The sequence below is a fragment of the Ictidomys tridecemlineatus genome, chromosome 13, assembly GCF_052094955.1.
Source record: "Ictidomys tridecemlineatus isolate mIctTri1 chromosome 13, mIctTri1.hap1, whole genome shotgun sequence".
NCBI classification, from domain to species: domain Eukaryota; kingdom Metazoa; phylum Chordata; class Mammalia; order Rodentia; family Sciuridae; genus Ictidomys; species Ictidomys tridecemlineatus.
The window spans coordinates 63745647-63770216 of NC_135489.1; the positions used below are offsets into that span (position 1 = coordinate 63745647).

General features: G+C 40.9%; 1 long non-coding RNA gene across 1 annotated transcript in view; it reads right to left on the reverse strand.

Annotated features, from left to right (window-relative positions):
- Window positions 1–427: 427 nt before the first annotated feature.
- The window catches only part of LOC144370143 (uncharacterized), a 56211-nt gene continuing 32068 nt past the window's right edge, over window positions 428–24570 (reverse strand). Inside the window, exons 2-3 of the long non-coding RNA XR_013430079.1 lie at window positions 3192–3239; window positions 428–1171 (exon numbers count right to left, since the gene is read on the reverse strand). This is a non-coding gene — a long non-coding RNA (uncharacterized LOC144370143). The remainder of the gene's footprint in view (window positions 1172–3191; window positions 3240–24570) is intronic.

The window sequence follows — 24570 nt, forward strand, 5'->3', positions numbered from 1 at the left end:
TTGTGTTTCTGGCAATGATACACTAATTACTGACTATACATTTTTAATAGTTTAATCTGTCATATTCTGGGAGAGGAGTGATTCTGATTCCAAACAAAACTACAAGGCATGACCAAACGCATTATGAAATGTGTGGTTTTACGAGCACACCTATCTTACTTTTCAGAGCAAGTTTCCCTGCCGTATTATGTTGGGAAGCATGTTGGCCATCCAGAAAAAATTCAGGTCACAATTTGAAAGCAGATCACTTCATATACCTGGCTTTGTTAGCACTTCTGGGTTGCTTGTAACAGAAACTCATTCAAGTCAGCTTAAGCAGATGAAAGCTTCTTATAAAGATATAGGAGGGTCTTGAGGAGCTCAAGGAGACAGAAGCTAAAAAGTAGAAGTCTTTTTTTTTTTTTTTTTTACATATTTAGTTCCTATTTGTATCTGCATGATTCCTTCCTTTTTCTTTTAAGTGTATTGAGGGCTGAGCCTAAGGGTCCACTTTACCACCTCTGGGTGAAAGATAGGCATTTTTTATGGTATTCATAATTTATATTTTATTATTACTTGTAATATACAGCTTAAAGTAAATGCAAGGTCTCATAAAAGAAGACCTGATCTCACTGAATAAAGAGGAGGAGCTAGATCAGAATTTGGACTACATCCTTAGTATTTCTTCTTCTGCTATAAAAAGGCTCCTTCAGTCTGTGCCATGGCTGGTTACTGGTACTGAGTTCGCAGGTTAAAGATTGATACTCACTGACAGTCTCTTGGACCTAAAGCCAAAGACCCTGGTCCATCCTTGGGTCAGGTGGCTCATACCTGGTCTGGTTGCCTGTGGCCTTGGGATACAGAACAAACATGGCAGACAGGATCTTCTACCTGTGGTCTCTCTGTGTGAACATTTCCTTAGAAAAAGTGGCAGGGCAGATTCCTTACCACATTCCCTTCTCACACACTAAAAAGGTTCGTATTCTAACTTCTGAAAGGCCAGATGCATCTGGGCCAGCATCAGCTCTCAAGAGGATGGTATTATAAGAGCTTCTATTCATCATCTGGTCACAGTTTAGTGTCTGCAGGAAGCAGGGCTGACAGAGGTGTGAGTTAAGAGTCTTTTCCGAGATGCTTCTTACTTCATTCACAGGAATACACCTCTCACTTTCATGGGCTTCAAAGTTGCTTCCTAGAACAAGAAAATGTCTGTTATTTAAAATGGACTCATTATCAAAATGTGACCAGGGGTGTCCTCGTCTTTCCTAGCACGTCCTTTAAAGACTGCTAAAACCCCAGATATTATTTATGAATGAGTCAAAATAGCAGCATGTCATCTGTTGGGATGCTTAGGTTATTTATTTATTAATTTATCCCTCTCTATTGGAAAACTTACCATCTGGATGCTGTCCAAACTTAACAAACCCATAAATTAAAACCTAAGGCAAATTGACTACATCAGGGGTGACCTTCCAACCTCCTCTTATCCCAACCAGCCATTTCCCATCCTTCCTGCACTAAAAGGAGAGAGGAATAAAGCAGAAATATGCACAAATGCTGACAAACCTGCTCCTCTTTTATTCAGTGAGATCAAGTTTTCTTTTATGAGACTTTGCATTATTTTAAACTGTATGTTACAAAAGACAATAAAATGAGAATTGCCAATACCGTCCAAGAGTAACATTCCTAAAATAATGCACCTCATTTCATATTGCCTGGACACCTTCCACCTGTCACAAGGAATTGTCCAATCTGATTTTCAAACTTGCATTTTTCTAGCTCCAGTCAAATGACTTCATAAATTGCTTTCATGATTATCCTCACGTTTCCATGTAGGATATAGGTTTGATGAATAAATATATTGTTTACAATTTGCCACTATCACTCATGTGTCCTGAGTTACTCAAGTTTTAAATTGCATGAGGCTTTTAGTGAAATCATGTATATCCAAACACAGGTTTAACTGTTTGCTGATATATATTCTCCATATATACACAATTCTAAAATGATGGGGAAAATGTTTCTTGTGTTTTTTAAATTTAAGTTGCTTTCTGCAACTTTTTGAATGAAGGTCATAATGACATGTGACCACACAAAAAAAGGGGAGTATGGTTTGTTTTAAAAAAAAAAAAAACAGAGCTGGGGTTGCGTTTCAGCAGTAGAGCACTGGCCTAGCATGTATGAAGCACTGGGTTCGATCCTCAGTACCACATAAAAATAAAATAAAGGTTTAAAAAAAAACTAGGTTATTGATCTTTTTTTTTTTTTGTACCTGAGATTAAAATCAGGGGCATTTAACCACTGAGCCACATAGTCAGATATTTTTATATTTGATTTTGGACAGGATCTCACTAAGTTACTTAGGATCTTACTATAACTTGCTGATACTGGTTTTGAACTTGGGATCCTCCTGCCTCAGCCTCCCAAACCGCTGGGATTACATGCATGGGCCACTGCACCCAGCCTATTATTAGTATGTATCTGGTGTCCCAAGGTCAAACTGTCAGATTTCTCACAAATGAGTTGCTTCTAAAAATGGTCTAATTGAAATACTGCCATAAGGAATTTTTAGTGGGAGGGATTCGGACAAAATATAAGACTAATTAGTAGTTTTGAACAGATGATAGAACATTTCTATTAATTAAAACCTCAGCCTAGGGATTTATTGTAGAATTGTGGTTCAGTAGGTATTAGTCAGCTTGAGCATGTTTTACGGGTAAAGGGGATCAGGCTTTTAGTGGAAATGCCCTCATTGATCAATCAGTTGACCAGCAAGTGAGGATGGAGGAGGCATGGGTAGGGGACACATAAATCACAGCATCCAGTTTGGGAGGCAAGATGCACTCATGCACGGTTAATGAACAGCATATACTACGAAATGAGTAATTGTTGAGTTGCAGACAAATCTGAGGCTATGACATGATTTTCTATAATGGAGTTAATTGCGCAAGATGCTAAACAAAACACAGAATTGTTATCTGCTTCATTTAGGATGAAGTGTGATTTGCCTTTGGAATGTACCGGAATGTACTGTGATTGACCCCAGCTATTTAACAGTCAAGAAATAGGTGTTGAGCATTAATATATTCTCATTTAATGAGCTAGGTGTCCAAGGTACGACTAATACCCTAACTGCCTTTGTAGCACACTAAGTGACTTAGAGACCAATATGGAAGGTAAGGAAATACGAAACTTGGAAATACGAAACTTACCTGATCAGGAAGCTCAAGGACTTTTTTCTTAGAGATGCTATATATTCCCTGAAACAGAACAGAGAGAGAATTGGAAAGGAGAAATGGGGAAAAGTTTGTCCCAGGGAATCAAGGACAAGAGTTTGGTAGAGAATAGCATATTTGAGAAAGAGTCTTAGATGGCTTTTGGGCAGATTGGCATGATGAAAGAATATGGACAGGTAGAAAGAGAATGTGACAATAATGAGCCTGGATTTTATCTTAAGGGAAATGAGACTCCTTTCCAACATTCTGATCAGAATGCTCCCTGAGGAAGATGACTGGACCGTGGATTGGATCAAAGAAGCCCGTGGTCTACAGTTACCTTGGGAGGCTCGGGAAGCAGTACAACTAAGTGATGATGGTTACTTCTCCAGATCTGACCCGAGGCAGGGTCCTGGAAAAGAAGCTGACAGATTTAGGGGATATTTAGCAAATGAGTTTGGCATATCTTGGGGTTGGGTGTGCATGGAAGATATATAAGATGTGAAGGTTTTGTGGTTTGTGCAGTTGGCTCCAAGGTGCTGCTATGAGCAGAGAGCACTTGGAAGAACTGACACGGGAAGAGCAAGATAAAGTCTACTTTAACATATGCAGTGTATCTAGTTGTCGAGGTCTAAGAAGCCAGTGGTGTGGATAGATCTGCCACTCAAGGACAAGTCAGAACTGGAAATGAAGATTTGAAAGGCATTAGCACCCACATAGGAATCCATGACTTAACACTTTTACGCTGTTGGCAAGTCATAAATTAGTTCAACCACTAGGGAAATCTGCATGGCGATTCCTCAAAAGATTAGGCATGAAACCATCACATGACCCAGCTATACCACTCCTGGGTATTTATCTTGAAGAACTGAAGTCATCAAACTACAGTCGTACATGCATACCTATGTGTATAGTAGCACAATTCACAATAGCCAAACAGTTGAGCCTAGGTATCTTCAATGGATAAAGAAAATATGATGTATATACACCATGGAGTTTTATTCAGCCATAAAGAAGAATGAAATTATAGCATTTGCAGGAAAATGGATGGAACTGGAGAATATGATGTTAACCAAAACAAGCCAAACTCAGAAGGTCAAAGGTTGCCTGTTTTCTCCCTCCTATATAAAAGCTAGTGATGAAAAGGGAAATAAAGGCAGGGGGATCTCATGAAAATCCAAGGGAGATCAGTAGAGTAGAGGAAAGGAACCCAGGAGAGGGAGGAGTGGAGGGAAAAGGGAAATACTGGGGAATGATACTGGCTAAATTATTATATTGTGTGCATGTACAAATATGTAACAACAAATTCCATTATTATGTGCAACTATAATGCACCAATAAAAAATATGGAAAAAAGGAATTAATGTCTTAGGGCTGAGGAGAGTGACTAGGGACAGTTGGATTGAGTGTGTACTGGTGCCCCTGGGTTCTGTGACCTTTAGGAGACACCTGGGGGACCAGGGAGGAAGCAGAGGCTACAGAAATGGGATTGCCAGAGAAGCAGAAGGACAGTGTGTGCTCACAGAAGCCCAGGATCCATTTGCTTGGAGAAATGCAGGAATAGTCAGTAGGGCTGGGTACACCCTCCACATCATGTGGGGATAAGAAATAAAAAGAAACTCCCAGCTACAAGCAACCTTACCAGTGACCCCTGCCCAAGCAATCACTGTACATTTTGTCAAAATGGATTAGAATAAAAGTATTCAACACTCCATTGGCTGCACAAACCTGAATATCAAATGCAGTGTTATAGGAAATTCTCAAGTTTCCAGTGGCTGAACCGGCAACCCCAATAGAGCCTTTGTGGCCAAGGGAGGAAGGCAACCACTGGATTTTATTGAAGAACATTCCAATTTTACCAAAGTATTGAAGGAAGGAGGGAAGCAGAAAATCTGATTTAGTGAAGACATTTTCTTTGACAGCAAGATTTACTTCGGGGTATAAATTTGCCATGATCGAGACTAAAATGCAGCAAAAGTTAAATTTCACCTATATCTCATTCAACACCTAACGTGATTTAAATGACAGGATTTCAGAAGTGACAATGTAGCCTTGGATCTAAATATATTTTTTATGGTTGGAAATTTTAATTTCAGATCAGTGAAAAATCATGACGCCTCTTCATGTGGAAGCGACTTAAAGAGTGGAGTGTGGGGCCCCGTGTAGATGGTTTTGTCAGGCAGAACTATTAATGCTGAGGGGAATCAGATGGCAGAATTTGCACAGGCTTATCTATAAATTTGCTCCCGCAAGATAATAATGAAATGGTTGAATGACCGACCTAGTCCTGAGATAGAGACACGATGAGTTCATCTTGTTTTAATCTCACATTGGATGTTCAATTTGCCTGTGACATGCTGGCATGGATGCCCTATAAAAGTATTATCTGTGCACAACCCAGCTCCTGCCTCCTCTTCCAGCTGCATCTGGAAATATTTTCAATTTTTTTCTCAGCTCAGGCTCCAGCTACCACCTTCCTTCCAAAGCCTTTGCCTCTTTCCACCTCAGGACATTTGAACCTTCTCTCTCAGCTCATTCTGCCTCTGAGTAGACTTCCTGTCATATGCTACTTTTGGAGAAAGGCTTTTCTCACTTTCTTGTTGACATCTAATTTCCTTGTTCTCTATTATCATTATCTCCTGTCCCCTGTATTTTTTTAGTAACAAGAATTGAACCCAGGGGAACTTAATCACCGAGTCACATCCTCAGCCCTTTTCCATACTTTATTTAGAGACAGCGCCTCACTGAGTTGCTTAGGGCCTCACTAAGTTGCTGAGACTGGCTTTGAACTCACAATCCTCCTGCCTCAGCCTCCCAAGCTGCTGGGATTACAGGCTTGCACCACCGCACCCAGCTCCCTGCACTTTTTTTGAGTGAATGGAAATGAGGCAGGAGGTGAATGGACTAAACACCACCTTAGTACTGTTTTAGGTTTCCAGAGATCATGTTGACTACTGATTCTTGCAGAGAAAATGTTAACACAGGTGAACGTTCCATTCCATGTTTCCTGAGTGTGTTTGCTGAGTATATGGATGTTTTGAAAACTCATGGGAAACCTGAGTTGTCAGTGTTATCTCTGTGCCCATTACATGAGGATCCAGTGCTCATTCTGGCCATCTATTTGCGATGGGAAAACAGCCTGAAGGAGTAAGAGTGAAGGGGTACTGGCAGGGGTGCCAGGCACAGGCACAAACTTAATTCTCCTCCAGGGCATGAGGAGTCATCCCTGTTCACAGTGTCAGGATCACATTCTTCATCTCAACCCATTAGGGCCAATATGTGTGCACTTATATGAGGCATAGAGAGATCAAATCACCTGGGATCACCCAGCCAGTTGAGTCATCTAGGAGAGCCGATGGAGCTCAGCTTCTCACAGAGGTCTGATGGTGGGGTGTTTTTGAAAGACAGCTGATCAAAGCCCTGTGTTGAGTCTTCAGGTTGAATGTCTTTCACAGCCTTCTTCTTTTTTTTTTTTTTTCTGTCTCTCTCTCCCTTCCTAGCTGGTCAGTTACAGTTACTGCCAGGTATGTATCTGTTACAGTTCTTACCAGCAGCCAGGAACTGGGACACATGCCTGTAATCCCAGTGGCTCAGGAGGCTGGGGCAGGAGGACTGGGAGTTCAAAGCCAGCCTCAGCAACTTAGTGAGACTTTGTATGCCAATAAAATATAAAAAGGGCTGGGATGTGGCTCAATGAATGGTTAAGCACCCCTGGGTTCAATCCCTGGTACCAAAATAATCATCATAATAATAATTATTAAAAAATCTTAGGAGCTAGGGTGCATTTCTCTGTTTTGATGATTGAAAAAGGTGGGCAAGTATTTGAGAGAAAGGTATTACAGCAGTCCTAAATCAGCATCCCCTGCAAAGAAATTTTCTTAGTGACTGTGCTAGCAGAAGAAAATAATGAATAACTGAAAAATAAATAAGAGCAAAGCCGTAACTTGGATGGGCTTTCTGTATGATCCTGTTTCATCGACTTGGTCTCAACGGCAGGTGCCAGATCTGTAATGTAATGGGAACAGTCACATTCTATTACTTTTAAATTAACTCGGTCCATGCAGCTATCATCATCCACAGCTCCTCCTTGGAGAGGAGGACTGCATCTCTAATTCCAGATGGATGAGAGTGTCCTGCACCCAGGGCTCCAAGGAGTGGACCTCCAAACCTCTGAGTCAGGTTCATTTAAAGTGCAAATCTGAACATCAAGGCTGTCTTGGGGCTTGAGAATGGCCCTGTTTTCAGACTGAATTCCGAGACCAGCAAAAGAAAAAGCTAGGAGAGAGTGACATGAATTCATGGTCACCAGACCCTGCTAGTAGCTCAAAACCCTTAGTGTCCCCTGAAAGACGGAATGACACCTTGCAACATAAAACCAAACAGAAAGGTGACAGTTCTGCTTGTCAGGCCCTGAAAAGTGGATGTGGTGGCATGGGATGGGAAACTGTGAAGATTCTTCCAGGACATTTCAGAATAATTGTAACAATAATGCATTAAGGTGTCAGTCGGCAAAATGATTAATTGAATTTCCCTTCGTTTTTCTCACTTATTTGCTTTTGGTCCTGTCTTCAGTGTCCCCTATTTAAAAAATACAACGCATCCTGTTCTGCCCAGTCCTCAGAACTCTCTCTCTCTGAAGTCCTTTATTATTGCAAAGTGACATATGTGAAACCTTCCCACTGACATTCATAGACTTATAATCCTACTCCTTCAATTGCTTTATTAATGCTTTGGCTTTCAGCATAAAAGCCAGCACACTGAAAACCACAGAAAATTTCTGATTATGATAGTGACATTTATCATTCTCTAATGGAGAAGCTGTAGCTTCTAGCCAGGAAGTTGGCAGGCGCATCCAATGCGGAATTCCTCATTTTAAATGCAGCCCTTGCTGAGAAGAGCTGTGCTCCCAGGCTCTGGATAATTCTTAACCCTCAGAGAGATGTAGGCCTATGTCCAGTAATTGGCAGAGGCACTGTGTGTTTTTAACTGTAGTTTTTATGGGTAAAGAATTGATGTCTTATTAATGTAGTGATGCCTTTAACACATCAAGTGCCTTCTCTGTTTCAGACACTGCTTAACCCACTTGGTATGTATCAGTGAACAGAATAATATTCTGGCCACCATGGATCTCATTCTAGTAAGGGGGAGATGAGCTGGAAAACATTAGAAATAACTGTCTGTCTTGTAAAGCATAAAATTCTTTTGGGGGGAAAATATTGTGTCCTTTCAGGTAAGTCTTTTGAGTCAGAGATTTGGAGAGGTTGTGGGTTATCGATGAAGAGACTGAGGTTTAAGCCAGGTCTCCAAAGAGGTGAGTCTCGTTTGGCAAATCACAGAAATCCATCAGGCATTCCAATTTAGGCATATAAAAAAATAATAAAACCTGGGTTATTACAAATTAAACATGCTTTTTCTTTTTTCCTTTCCAACTTTTGAATCCTCTTTTCTGCTATCTGAGCCCTGGCATTTGGGGGACCAGTGGCCTACCCTCATGCCACTCCCCCCTCTAGTGAGACTTGGGTTGAGTCAGGAGAATTCTGAATGTGACATCTGAGTGTGACGCTGACAGCATGTCGTGAGATCTGTTCAAGAGTTAATAAGTGTGGGTGCTGGCTTGAGGCAAGCTTTCACTTTACTTTCTTTGCTGTTCTGAGTGATTCACTGACCTGAATCAGTTTTAAAGGTTCACTTATAGATGCAACTTCTTGAGAAGGAAAAAATAGATTAAAATGTCCCTAGAGCAATTTTACTGAGATTTTGGTCCAAAAGGAAACCGTGTAAATAAACAGCAAGAAAAAAGCAAGAGCTAAGGCAGCGGAGCTGCAGAACAAGCCAGAAGACAAATGCTGGGTAATTTGTACCATCCTCTGATTAAATGGCCATGAGCAAATCATCTGGGCCTCCGAGGCACACTCCATTGCTCTTCGTTGTGGCGGTGGGATGACACACGCCTGTACAGAGCTCTGCACTCACATAACTCACACCTGATTGCCACCACGTCCCCATCACCCTGAGTGCTGCATACACAGTGTATGGGCATTATTTAATGGAGGATCTAATTTCTCAGCAGCCTTATCAGAAAAGTGCCTATTTCATCCTCAGTTTGCAGGTATGAACCAGGGGCCTTGCGTGATTAGTGATGCCCAGGATATGCAGATAGTTGGGTGATAACAGGTGGGGTGGGAATGCCAGGCAGTTCAAGAGGTGATATAAGAACATTCCATTTCTATACTGATAGGTCATTTCTAATTATTTGATGCCAGATAACAGAATTGAAGGTTCTTTGGTTTTTTTTTTTTTTTTTTTTTTTTTTGGTACCAGAGACTGAACCCAGAGGTGTTACCCATTGAGCCACATCCCCAACCCTTTTTATTTTTTATTTTGAGACAGAGTCTTGCCAAGTTGCTTAGGGCCTCCCTACATTGCTGACACTGGCTTTGAACTTGCAATCCTCCTATATAAGCTTCCCAAGCCTCCCACCCAGCAGGATTGATGAAATTTGTGTCTCATTATTGTCCTTCCTGATGGGCTAATGGATGTCTCCAACCCTCACCTCCTGTCTCTAATCTACCTCTCCCAGTGCATGTGTCCTGTGCACCTTGGATATAGGGCAACATCCCTCTATGTGTCAGATGCCTGGAGCACCTTGTCTTGGTCATGACAACCAGGATGCTCTCAATATTGCCAAATACTCCCCAGGGGAGCAAAATCTCCCCTTTTGAGAACGTGTAGTCCAGATGCTCAAGTAACACACACCTCCTCTCAGGTGTCCAAATTGAACTCTTTGTCTCTACTCATCTTCTAATCTGTGTAGCAGCAGTTGTCTGTGGCTATGTGTATTACTCTGCCAAGAGGGCTGTGACCAAAGACCAGTGGCTTAACAATAAAAATGTATTTTGAGTGGTTCTAAGTGATCAAGACCATCTAAGGTCAAAGTATAGTTCAGGAAGGTAACTTGCCTTGTCCTCTTTCTGCACTTAGGGAGCTCAAGGGAGGGCAAGGTCTGTGGTACCTCTATTCAAAGTGCACTAAACCCCCTGTGAGGTCTTGACCCTCCTGACCTCATCTACCTCTCACTTCCCCCCAGAGGTCCCAATTCCAGATACCATGAGGGTTAGGGGATGATATCTGAGTGGCAGGGAGAGGCCCAAACGTTCAGTCCATTGCTGAGCTTTGATCCATTGGAAGGATGGAACAGACAGTCCAGCTCTTTTAGAGTCTTTGGAAAAATTATTTAACTTTTGTTAGTGCATTTAGTGACTTGCTAAATTGGAATAAAGTCAGTTGTCTCATTGGTTGGATTTGGAGATTAAATGAAATAATCTATCCCAAGATGTGTAATTTTTAACATGAAATAAATTTTTTCCTATATTTTTGTTCCTCTAGAAGTCTAATGCCCCCTATGTGGGTGATGTAGGTTCACTTTAAAGATAGAAAAATATATTAATTTTTATAGTCTAATAATGAAGAAATACGTATTTGGAGAGAGAAGGCGATTGGCCTTTTTTTTTTTATTGTTGGTCGTTCAAAACCTTACACAGTTCTTAATACATCATATTTCACAGTTTGATTCAAGCGGGTTATGAACTCCCAACTTTACCCCGTATACAGATTGCTGTATCACATCAGTTACCCTTCCATTGATTGACATATTGCCATTCTAGTGTCTGATGTATTCTGCTGTCAGTCCTATTCTCTACTATCCCCCCTCCCCTCCCCTCCCCTCCCCTTTTCTCTCTCTATCCCTTCTACTTTAAATCATTTCTTCCATTTGTATTATCTTGTCTTACCCCTCCATTACATAGTTCTTGATATATCATATTTCACATTTTGATTAAAGTGGGTTATGAACTCCCATTTTACCCCGTATAAGGCTTGCAGAATCACATCAGTTACACTTCCATTGATTTACATATTGCCATCCTAGTGTCTGTTATATTCTGCTGCCTTTCCTATCCTCTACTATCCCCCCTCCCCTCCCCTCCCCTCCCCTCTTCTCTCTCTACCCCCACTACTGTAATTCATTCCTCCCCCTTGTATTATTTTTCCCTTTCCCCTCACTTCCTCTTGTATGTAATTTTGTATAACCCTGAGCGTCTCGTTCCATTTCCATGCAATTTCCCTTCTCTCTCTTTTTCCCTCCCACCTCTCAAACCTGTTTAATGTTGGTCTTCTTCTCGTGCTCTTCTTCCCTAATCTGTTCTTAATTACTCTCCTTATATCAAAGAAGACATTTGGCATTTGTTTTTTAGGGCTTGGCTAGCTTCGCTTAGCATAATCTGCTCTAATGCCATCCATTTCCCTCCAAATTCTATGATTTTGTCATTTCTTAATGCAGAGTAATACTCCATTGTGTATAAATGCCACTTTTTTTTTTATCCATTTGTCTATTGAAGGGCATCTAGGTTGGTTCCATAGTCTTGCTATTGTGAATTGTGCTGCTATGAACATCGATGTAGCAGTGTCCCTGTAGCATGCTCTTTTTAGGTCTTTAGGGAATAGACCGAGAAGGGGGATAGCTGGGTCAAATGGTGGTTCCATTCCCAGCTTTCCAAGAAATCTCCATACTGCTTTCCAAATTGGCTGCACCAATTTGCAGTCCCACCAACAATGTACAAGTGTACCCTTTTCCCCACATCCTCGCCAGCACTTATTTGTTTGACTTCGTGATGGCTGCCAATCTTACTGGAGTGAGATGGTATCTTAGGGTGGTTTTGATTTGCATTTCTCTGACTGCTAGAGATGGTGAGCATTTTTTCATGTACTTGTTGATTGATTGTATGTCCTCCTCTGAGAAGTGTCTGTTCAAGTCCTTGGCCCATTTGTTGATGGGATTATTTGTTATCTTATTGTCTAATTTTCTGAGTTCTTTATATACTCTGGATATTAGGGCTCTATCTGAAGTGTGAGGAGTAAAGATTTGTTCCCATGATGTAGGCTCCCTATTTACCTCTCTTATTGTTTCTTTTGCTGAGAAAAAACTTTTTAGTTTGAGTAAGTCCCATTTGTTGATTCTAGATGTTAATTCTTGTGCTATAGGTGTCCTATTGAGGAATTTGGAGCCCGACCCCACAGCATGTAGGTCGTAGCCAACTTTCTCTTCTATCAGATGCCGTGTCTCTGATTTGATATCAAGCTCCTTGATCCATTTTGAGTTAACTTTTGTGCATGGCGAGAGAAAGGGATTCAGTTTCATTTTGTTGCATATGGATTTCCAGCTTTCCCAGCACCATTTGTTGAAGATGCTATCCTTCCTCCATTGCATGCTTTTAGCCCCTTTATCAAATATAAGAAAGTTGTAGTTTTGTGGGTTGGTTTCTGTGTCCTCTATTCTGTACCATTGGTCCACCCGCCTGTTTTGGTACCAGTACCATGCTGTTTTTGTTACTATTGCTCTGTAGTATAGTTTGAAATCTGGAATCGTTATACCACCTGATTCACACTTCCTGCTTAGTATTGTTTTTGCTATTCCGGGTCTTTTATTCTTCCATATGAATTTCATGATTGCTTTCTCTATTTCTACAAGAAATGTCCTTGGGATTTTGATTGGCATTGCATTAAACCTATAGAGAACTTCTGGTGATATCGCCATTTTGATGATGTTAATTCTGCCTATCCATGAACAGGGTATATTTTTCCATCTTCTAAGGTCTTCTTCAATTTCTCTCTTTAGGGTTCTGTAGTTTTCATTGTATAAGTCTTTCACCTCTTTTGTTAGGTTGATTCTCAAGTATTTTATTCTTTTTGAGGATATTGTGAACGGAGTGGTTGTCCTCGTTTCCATTTCAGAGGATTTGTCGCTGATATACAGGAATGCCTTTGATTTATGCGTGTTGATTTTATAACCTGCCACTTTGCTGAATTCATTTATTAGCTCTAATAGTTTCTTTGTAGACCCTTTTGGGTCTGCTAGGTATAGAATCATGTCATCTGCAAATAGTGATAATTTAAGTTCTTCTTTTCCTATTTTTATGCCTTTAATTTCTTTCGTCTGTCTAATTGCTCTGGCCAGTGTTTCGAGAACTATGTTGAACAGAAGTGGTGAGAGAGGGCATCCCTGTCTTGTTCCAGATTTTAGAGGGAATGCCTTCAATTTTTCTCCATTCAGAATGATGCTAGCCTGAGGCTTAGCATAAATTGCTTTTACAATGTTGAGGTATGTTCCTGTTATCCCTAGTTTTTCGAGAGTTTTGAACATAAACGGATGCTGTACTTTGTCGAATGCTTTTTCTGCATCTATTGAGATGATCATATGGTTCTTATTTTTAAGTCTATTGATGTGGTGAATAACATTTATTGATTTCCATATATTGAACCAGCCTTGCATACCAGGGATGAATCCTACTTGATCATGGTGCACAATTTTTTTGATATGTTTTTGTATCCGATTTGCCATAATTTTATTGAGGATTTTTGCATCTAGGTTCATTAGAGATATTGGTCTGTAGTTTTCTTTCTTTGAAGTGTCTTTGTCTGGTTTCGGAATCAGGGTGATGTTGGCCTCATAGAATGAATTTGGAAGTTCTCCCTCTTTTTCTATTTCCTGAAATTGCTTGAAAAGTATTGGTATTAGTTCCTCTTTAAAGGTCTTGTAAAACTCTGCTGTATACCCATCCGGTCCTGGGCTTTTCTTAGATGATAATCTTTTGATGGTTTCTTCTATTTCCTCAATTGATATTGGTCTGTTTAGGTTGTCTATATCCTCCTGACTCAATCTGGGCAGATTATATGACTTAAGAAATTTATCAATGCCTTCACTATCTTCTATTTTATTGGAGTATAACGATTCAAAATAAATTCTGATTATCTTCTGTATTTCTGAAGTGTCTGTCCTGATCTTGCCTTTTCCATCCCGTATGCTAGTAATTTGAGTTCTCTCTCTTCTTCTCTTCGCTAGCATGGCTAAGGGTCTGTCAATTTTATTTATCTTTTCAAAGAACCAACTTTTCGTTTTGTCAATTTTTTCAATTGTTTCTTTTGTTTCGATTTCATTAATTTCAGCTCTGATTTTAATTATTTCTTGCCTTCTACTTCTTTTGCTGTTGTTTTGCTCTTCTTTTTCTAGGATTTTGAGATGAAGTATGAGATCATTTATTTGTTGGTTTTTTCTTTTTTTAAGGAATGAACTCCAAGCAATGAATTTTCCTCTTAGAACTGCTTTCAATGTGTCCCATAGATTCCGATATGTTGTGTCTGTGTTTTCATTAAACTCTAAGAATTTTTTAATTTCCTCCTTGATGTCTTCTAAAACCCATTGATCATTCAGTAACCTATTGTTCATTCTCCAAGTGATGCATGATTTTTCCTTGCTTCTTTTATCGTTGATTTTTAGTTTCATTCCATTATGATCAGATAAGATGCATGGTATTATCTCCGCTCCTTTATATTGTCTAAGAGTTGCCCTGTGACATAATATATGATCTGTTTTTGAGAAGGATCCATGTGCTGCTGAGAAAAAAGTGTAGCTGCTTGAGGTTGGGTGGTATATTCTATATATGTCAATTAAGTCTAGGTTGTTAATTGTGTTATTGAGTTCTATAGTTTCCTTATTCAACTTTTGTTTGGAAGATCTGTCCAGTGGTGAGAGAAGTGTGTTGAAGTCTCCCATGATTATTGTATGGTGGTCTATTAGACTCTTGAACTTGAGAAGAGTTTGCTTGATGAACACAGCAGCACCATTGTTTGGGGCATATATATTTATGATTGTTATGTCTTGTTGGTGTATGGTTCCCTTGAGCAGTATGTAGTGTCCTTCTTTATCCCTTTTGATTAACTTTGGTTTGAAATCTATTTTATTTGATATGAGTATGGACACTCCTGCTTGTTTCCGCAGTCCATATGAGTGATATGATTTTTCCCAACCTTTCACCTTCAGTCTATGTATATCTTTTCCTATCAAATGCATCTCCTGTAGGCAGCATATTGTTGGGTCTTGTTTTGTGATCCATTCAACTAGCCTGTGTCTCTTAATTGGTGAGTTTAAGCCATTAACATTTAGGGTTATTATTGAGATATGGTTTGTTCTTCCAGCCATATTTGTTTATTAATGCTGCTAAACCTGATTTGTTTTCCTCTTTGATTATTTTACCCCCTTTACTGTCCTACCTCCCACTGTTGGTTTTCATTGTTGTTTTCCATTTCCTCTTCCTGTAGTGTTTTGCCAAGGATTTTTTGAAAAGATGGTTTTCTAGCTGCAAATTCTTTTAACTTTTGTTTATCATGGAATGTTTTAATTTCATCTTCCATCCTGAAGCTTAATTTCGCCGGATACACGATTCTTGGTTGGAACCCATTTTCTTTTAGCGTTTGAAATATGTTATTCCAGGATCTTCTAGCTTTTAGAGTCTGTGTTGGGAGATCAGCTGTTATCCTGATTGGTTTACCCCTAAATGTAATCTGCTTCCTTTGTCTTGTAGCTTTTAAAATTCTCTCCTTATTCTGTATGTTGGACATCTTCATTATAATGTGTCTAGGTGTGGATCTCTTATGATTTTGCACATTCGGCGTCCTGTAGGCTTCTAGGATTTGGGGTTCTGTCTCATTCTTCAAGTCTGGGAAGTTTTCTCGTATTATTTCACTGAATAGATTGTTTATTCCTTTGGTTTGGATCTCTGTGCCTTCCTGTATCCCAATGACTCTTAAGTTTGGTCTTTTGATATTATCCCATATTTCTTGGATGTTCTGCTCATGGTTTCTTAGCAGACTTGCTGAGCTGTCTATGTTCTTTTCAAGTTGAAATACTCTGTCTTCATTGTCTGATGTTCTATCTTCTAAGTGATCCACTCTGCTGGTAGTATTCTCAATTGAGTTTTTAAGTTGGTTTATTGCTTCCTGCATTTCTAGGATTTCTATTTGTTTGTTTTTTATTTCCTCTATCTCCCTGTGAAATTGAACTTTTACTTCCTGGATTTGTTTATGTAGTTCCTTGTCAATGTGATCTTTCATTGTCTGATTTTGCTGTCTCATGTCTTCCTTGAGACTCCAGATCATCTGAAGCATGTATATCCTGACCTCTCTGTCTGACATTCCATCTGTTGCAGCTATTACCTCTTCTAAAGTTGAGTTGACCTGCATTGCCTGTGGTCCTTTCTTTCCTTGTCTTTTCATACTGCTGGCGTTTCTTTCTGCTTAGTGTAACTGTTGTGTTTTTGAAATTTTCCCTCTATTTATTTATATTGCTCTTGTATAGTTGAAAAGTCTCCCTTGCAGGACAGGTAGTGGCTGTGATCCTCCTCCAATTGGTGTGATCCGTCTACCACGCTGGTGGACCCTAGGTCTGCTCTGCTGGCCGGTGGAGGGTCCGCCTACCCAGCAGGTGCGAGGGGCACCTCTGTCTCTCCGCAGGTTGCTGGGCCTAACCTCCTGATGGGTCCCCAGTTCGCCTACCTTGCAGGCACTGGGGGAGAGGCCGGCTCCACCCCTCGACAGGCCACTGGGCCTGATCTGCCAGTGGTCACAGTCCCACCTACTTTGCAGGCACTGGGGGAGGGTACGGGCCTGCCCCTCAGCAGGCCGCTGGACCTGTCCTTCTGGTGGGTCGCAGGACCGCGTTCCCTGCAGGCACGTGTGGCAGCTCTGTCTCTCGGCAGGTTGCTGGGCCTGACCTGCCCGTGGGTCGCCGGTTCTCCTACCTTGCAGGCACTGGGGGTGGGGCCGGCTCCGGCCCGCAACAAGCTGCTGGGCCTGATCTGCTGGTGGTCACAGTCCCGCCTACCTTGCAGGCACTGGGGGAAGGGACGGTCCTGCCCCTCAGCAGGCCGCTAGGGTACAACTTAAATTAAAAAACAAAACTATTTTTGGAAAGCCACTAAGAAACCTCTGGAAAGTTTCTTACCATCTCTGGTAAGAATTAAGTGTTTTCCTGCAATAAGGACAAAAATCCTTTTCTCTAATAAAATTGTGGAAACAAGATGAGTCATAGCAATAAAAAAGCTTAGAATGTTCTCAGAGTACAGCTGTACGTGTTTTGTCCCACATTTCTCTCAAGGCCAGTCATGGTCTCCTACACAAATGGCAACTTCAGATCCCAGATTTTGATGGATCTGAAGATCATCTTTATACAGAATTACTATTTGCCATCCCGACAAGTTCTTTTCATAAATGATTGGTTAAACAAATGACCACACGTGAAATTGGACGTTTGGTTGGTTTCTTTGGTACCAGCGATTGAACCCAGAATGGCTACATCCCCAGCCCATTTTATTTTTTATTTTGAGACAAGGTCTTGCTAAATTGCTGGGCTGGCCTTGAACTTGTGTTCCTCCTGGCTGGGCCTCCTGAGCCGAGGGGATTACAAGCATGCACCAGTGCTCCCCGCTGGCTGTGTGTTAAATTTGATTTAAGAAGGCTTTTGAGTGATCAGCCGTGGAGGGACTCCTGAAGCTGGTGAGCCTTAAATGTGCTTTGCAAGGATGTCACCGCACTGCCAACACAGCTGTAAACACTTGTCGCCTTTGCTGGTAACAGTTACAGTGCTCGCCTTTCCCCCGAAGCCTTAGGAACAGTGCTAATCATTAAGTATGTTTAATAAAAAATATCTCAGCTTGCGAGTGACTCTCTGTTTTAAATATTTTAAAAAGTTATTCCACGCAGTGAGACACTCTTGACATTAAATAGATTTAATAGGAAATTGTTGGTTTCTGATGGTTTTCAGTGTTAAGTGTTTTTTATATAGGTAGTTACTTTTCCAGCCGACAACCAGCTTTTTGTCTTTAATATTTAAAAAGTTGCTTTTATAGCTTCTTGGTACATCTGTGTATAAAACACAACGTGAGGATTGCCTCTCCATTTTGAAAGATGTCTTCCTAACGAACGTGAGAAAGAAAGCGTTTTCATTTGCTAAGCATATTTAATTCACGGACCAAAGGAGATTCCAGATTTCACAAATTGGAGACACCCCCCCAAAAAAAAAATATCAGTTTCAATGTTTTGTGAGATGTGAGATACCAAGGTGCACTTGGAGAAATATGTTTATCCAGCACTGAGCACCTATGGTGAATGTGCTGAGGTGTTGATTAAGATGTATAATGCTTTGTCCCATTGAAACTCTCTTGAGACCTTGCAGAAAAGTCATTTCATCTTCATAGAAACTGCTCGTGGTTCTCCTAAGTAGTTTTTAGTTGTGTGTAAGGCAGTGACGTGTAAGTGTTTGTCAGAGGTTTGTTAGTGACATCAGGTAGATCTGAGAATACACCTTTATTTCTATATTAGGAGAACCCTTCTGTAAGGTATAGATCTGAAAGCCTGGGTTTGGGTAATTTTGCCATCTTAGATTCTTATGGGGGCTAAGTGCTGGGGTGGGTGAGCTGCACAGGCAGGTATAGAGGTGGACACAGGTGACGTTAAAGGGCCCCTGCATAGAGTCACGGCTCCTTTGCTTCTCTCATGCATTCTGGGTCATGCCCTTGAACCTCTTGGCGTCTCTGTATCTCCCTGTGTGATGTGGGCACCAGTGTCTGCTGCTTGTATTGGGAATCAGATAAGCTGATGCATGTTGAAGTCTTTGCGCCCACAATCTATTCATTGTTCACTCAATATATACAGTTAGTATATTATTCTTCTGTGTAATTGAAGAGCAGACTTAATCCTTTGCAGAGAATGATTGACATGGAGACTTAGAAGCCTCTCTGGAGGCTGAATTGGGTAATTCCAGAACTCTGAACATTGTCTCTTCCCTTGCAGCACCCAGTGAACAATGGCACATTTTTCCAGGGCTGAGAAGATTGTTACCAAAAGGTTGAGATGACATGGTTCTGAATTCTAGAAACTCCAAGCTGTAACTTTGAGCCTGAAGTTGACAATGAATCAAGGGTGTCCTGGAATTTCTCCCTCTTTGTCACCATGGAAATTCTGCAACATTCTTCCTCCAGATACAACTTACATCAGACCCCTGACTCTGATGTCTCCCACTTGTGGCTCTCCCTCCTCTGCCTCCAGACAGGTGTTCTGGGAGATGACCCAGGATTAAAGTGGAGACAGAAAGGAGCTTCTCATTTCTGCTAGCAAAATCTTCCCCCAGACCCCATGTGCCCAGACAAAATGGTAATGATAGTTATGATGGTGACAGTGAAGGTGATGCTGCTGCTGTTGTTTTTAGATTTTAATGACAATGTTGTTGGTGGTCGTGGTGATGAAAGTAGTGTTTGTGGGGGTGGCAGCTCCCTTGTGCTGACAACCATGTGACCAGCCCAGGGCCTAGTGCTTTGTCTGTAACATCTCATTTAACCCTCATGGATGTTTCTTAATTCTGCATCATAACCCTTCCTCTTTATACTGGACAAGCTTTAGTTTCTGTACAGGTTACCCAAGAAATGATGGACTGAAGTCAGAACCTAGTCCTGCCTCTTGCTTTTAAGTGATTTTTGCTGCCTCTCAGGGAGCTTGGGAGATCTGGCAAGGCCAGCATGCCAGTTCCTTCAAGACCTCATAGGTTTGGGGGGACCTACTCAGAGTCAGACCAGTTTGACTGGGACTGTCCACAGCAGTTATAGAGTCAGGGATGTGGGCAGTGTTTCCAACCTTGGTCTGACCTCTCCTGAAGCCATGTTTAGAGACCAGCATGGGACAAACCTGGGCTTCGAAGGTAGAATCCAGGTATCTGTGTGCATCAGAACAAGTCTCAGGGTAGCTATGTCCATGACCTATGATTTTTGCCATGTGTCTTTATTATGCTGAAACCCTTTCCTAATTGAGCTTTTCTGATCTTCTGACATTTCCCAGGTCTCCTCCTCTTTCTGTACAACTGATCTTTTTAAAAATTTATTATTATTTTTTTTTGTGTGTGTGTGGTTGTAGATGGACAACATATCTTTACTTTGTTTATTTTTATGTGGTGCTGAGGATCGAACCCACTGCCTCACACTTGCTCGGCAAGCACTCTACCACTGAGCCACAACCTCCAGCCCCCCCGTGGCCATTTTTTTTTTATTGTTAATATCCCCGTGGGAAATGACCCTACTGGATTCACCTGGAAGAGTTCAGATTTCGTTCAGCTTCCTCTCTGGGTGTTCTGGAAACTTCTTCCATGCCCTACACTTCCCTGTGTCTCTCATGAGCATTTAGTGTCTACCTTGGTGCAGGGTTAGGTGTTCAGTAAAGATTAATTTCCTGCTTGAATGAATTCATGTTATGTTTGTATCTCAGAAACACATGAAGAAGTCTAGAATAGGATTAGGGTTCTGACCTTTACCTTTGACCCACACCTTCAAGGGGATCCAACTCTTTACTTATGTATAATTAACCACTTGTAATAAAAATAAATTCCCAACTTGAAAAATGCTTTTTAGGTTTTTGTTGTTGTTTGTTTGTTTGTTTGTACCAGGAATAGAACCCTGGGGCACTTAACCACTGAGCCACGTTCCCAGCCCTGTTTAGAGCCAGGGTCTCACTAAGTTGCTGAGGCTGACCTTGAACTCATGATCCTCCTGCCTCAGCCTCCTGAGCCATTGAAAATTTCATTTTTAACAGAAGGCATAAGGAAAAGTAAAAACATTTTCCTATTCTAATTTGATCATATGAAAGTTATCCTAACAAATACAAGGAAACCAATTTTTTTTTCATTCGATTTCTGTATTTATTTTGTAGAATCAGCTCTATAGACTCACTTTTAGTGTTTTGTTCTCCAACATACAATATTGCTGGTTCTCATATCCTATTTACTGTCTTCAGCTGCATCCATCAAGACTTTTTTTTTTTTTTTTTTTTTTTTGGTGTTGCTGGGGATCGAAGCCAGGGCCTTGCACATGTGAGGCAAGCACTCTTCCAACTGAGCTATATCCCTAGCATCACATCAAGACATTTTAAATCAACATTAATTGTCACTAAATGATTTTTCTATCATTTATTTCAAAACGATTTTAATGTGGTCGTGTTTATTTTATTAAGAATTTTTCTCTCTGCTTTGGGACAGTGCAATAAGAATATTTTCCCCTTATGCAAACACTAGAGAACCCTGTGCATGAGAGAATAAAAGAGGCCCACAAATAATGAAAGTTGTTGTGTTTTAAAAGGATGAGTAAACTATTATTGTGTATCTTTTAATTCATAAGGCTTTTTTTCCTTCCTTTCTGTTAGAGATTGGGTAATTCAGAGGATTACTTCATATGCATCCTGGCATCTCAGTTTCCATATAGAAAAACAAACTTTTATCGTGGGTTGTGTTTCTTCTTAAAACTTCTTATTTTAATGACTGGGACCAGGATAAGCTCTCTTGGGTTCCAGTGGGTTCCAGAAATATTGAGAACCCAACCCTGGTCGTAATCTGGTTAGTTAAGAAAGAAATATGTAAATAAAGAAACCAAGTTGAGAGTGAAAGCAAGTTTGAAATCTCCATCAAAGGCCATTAGAAAGCATAGCTGCTTATTAAAATCGTATTGGCCCAGTGGTGACGGTTAGTTTTTTTTTTTGGGGGGGGGCTGGGAATTGAACCCAGGAGCACTCAAACACTGAGGCACATTCCCAGTCCATTTTTATGTTTTATTTAAAGACAGGGCCTCGCTAAATTGTTGGGGCTGGCTTTGAACTTGCAATCCTCCTGCTTTGATGATTAGTATTAGTATTTTGAAACCTCTAGTTGAAACGTGGAATATGAAGGTGGCAATTTTCAGTTTTCTATGCATTTGGAAGATAATTTTTGCTTTGATGACAAAGCACTCAATATCCTCTACCATATTTTTCATTGTTTTTTGTTGCCTTCTTTCAGTGTTCCCCATATACAGAGTGCAATCATGAGATTGCTTTTGTAGAATTAAATGAACTGCTGGGCACTGTGGCACATGTCTCTAATCCCAACGACTTGGGAGGCTGAGGCAGGAGGATTGCAAGTTCATAACCAGCCTCAACAATTTGAGGAGGCCTTAAGCAAGTTAGCAAAATAAAACATAAAAAGAGTTGGAGATGTGGCTCAGTGGTTAAGTGCTCCTGGGTTCAATCCCTGCTACCCCAAATAAATAAATAAAGAAAGAATGATTAAATGAACTATTACAACTATTACGTTCAAAGTAGTTAGCTGTGGCTATTAATAAAAAATAAAGAGAATCAATAACATATGTTTTGCCGCAACATTTTCCTTCTTATTAATATCCTCCTAATCTCAGACATGTCATTGCTCAGCCCAAATGCCAGCACTTCCATTAAAGCTTTCCCCCTGTCACCCATCAGAATTAATTGCCCTTCTATATTCTTATTTACTTTTCCCTATATGTTTATTATAGCCCTTAATACTTAATGGATTTTATTATGTATGTCCTGGAAACTTGGGACCATTTCTTACCCATCCTTTCAATCAAATCCTAGCATGGTAATTATTTTAAATTAAACAGCATTGTGGTGGAGGAGAGGATTTAAAAAAAAAAAGTGTGACCCTGATAATGTGTTTTAGTTTTCTTTCATTATCGTAAAGTGTTGGGTGAGGCCAGGGATCGAAGGTGGTGGTCCCAGAATCCTAGAATTCTTGGCTAGGCCCTGGGCTATGTGTTTAGAAGTAAAGCTAAGATTTTGGGTGCTGCTTTTCACAGGATGCAAACTCTGTCTGAGGTCGAATATTCATTATCCAACTCACAAAGAAGTCTCCCCAGATGGGAAGCCTTGAATTATTTATGCAGTGTTTATCTCTGAGTTTACTTCCCATCACAACCAATTAAGGCTATTTGGTTTCATTAAAAATAGCATTTTCTCATTTGGGAAAACATTTATCTGAAGGAAATTTAAATTTACCCACTCAGAGGCTCCAAAGCTATTGTGGAGTTAGCTCTTCCACCCTTAGCCAAGAAACAGAAAAGGGAAACCCATGCCGTTTTTCTCTGCAATGGAGATATATATATATATTTTCCCCTTCTTAAATCTTTAACAGATATGAATTAGTAGAATGAAGCTTCATTTTTGTCCAGATTCTAGATTTAAATCTCTGCACATCAGAAATACATGTGGCACCTAAAGTAGAATGCATTGCTTCCTCCATCCTTCCTTCCCCCTCTCGTTTCTTTCTGTTTTGGTACTTGGGATTGAACCCACGGGCAGTCCTCTCTCTCTACATTCCTGAGGCTGGCCTCAATCTTGCAATCCTCCTGCCTCAGCCTCCACTGGGATAATAGGCATGGCCAATGCCCCAGGCTGCATTTCTGATTTTTATACCATGGCAAGTGCCTTTAGTAATTAGTTCAAGTAGCTTTGTATACAAGGAATGGTGCCTGTCACCCAAGGCCATCATGACTGCATAAAATATATTCTGTCTTCTTTTCACCAGCCTATAAACCATGTTTTGGAGCCCCTACCTCCCCCAGCTGTGATGGGATTCCATTTTACTATGCTCTAGTTTTGCCAGATATCACACAAGGTTTGCATGAAGTCATTGATGCCATTTTTGAAACAAGACTTACATTGGGTGGGCAAAGGGGACGACATTAAGGGCCAGGCAAGACTGAGTGACCCCTCAGCCAGGATGTCTCAAAAGCATTATTCTGGCAGGCTACCATGGGTGAGACTGTGACCGTAGCAGGTGGTTGGCCTTTGCAAGGTGTATTTGCTGCTCCCTTCTTCCTAGAAGCTAGTTTCAGAAGGCAGCATTCACAGTCTTTCTTAGCCAAGAGTGAGGTCCTATCAAACTTTGGTAGTTATGCTTACCCTCTCCTCCCCGAGCACTCTCTATCTACTCTGAGTTTTATAAAGTGCCAATTATAACCCATTAGGCAAGAATGAAATTGGAACAAGCCTTATAAAACTGGCTGACACTGATGGATGATGACTCTAGTCTGTCCCCTGCCTCCCAGTGTTAGGGAACAGACAGATGAGGATGGTGGGAACATGAGTTAAGAGAGTTAATTCTATAAAATGGGCCTGCAGTGCTGATCCCCACATGCTTTCTTTTCAAGAAGCAATTCCCCTGCAGCCCTGTGGACAGGACATGTCACATTCCTCAGCAAACTACTTGTTCACTGCAGAAAAAATGCAGGCCCAATATAATGTCAATGGGAGGAACCCAGGAGACCAGATCCTGAAGCCCTGGGAGATAAGAATAGTTCCTCCTAACCATAAAATCTTAAGAATATATGATTAAGAATCCAATTACAACTAGTCAACCTGGGCCAGGGTGACCTAGAGTTGCCATAACAGTGGGGACTTGAAAGTCTGGTGTCACCTCCATCAGTCAAAAGCCAAAGAGTGGACCTGGGTGGGACTCTCTGGAAACTTCTCTGGGATCCTAATAAAACTGAAGTGGCGGAGACTTATGGTCCATCTCATCTCTGAGAGGACCCACTCTCTGCCTTGAGAGTGTCCCCTTTCCCTTTTCCTATCTCTTCAATAAACTCATTCCTGTTACTCTGAGCGACCTGTCTGAAAGTTTTCGGACTTGGTCATGAGAACAAGGGTTTGAAGAGGG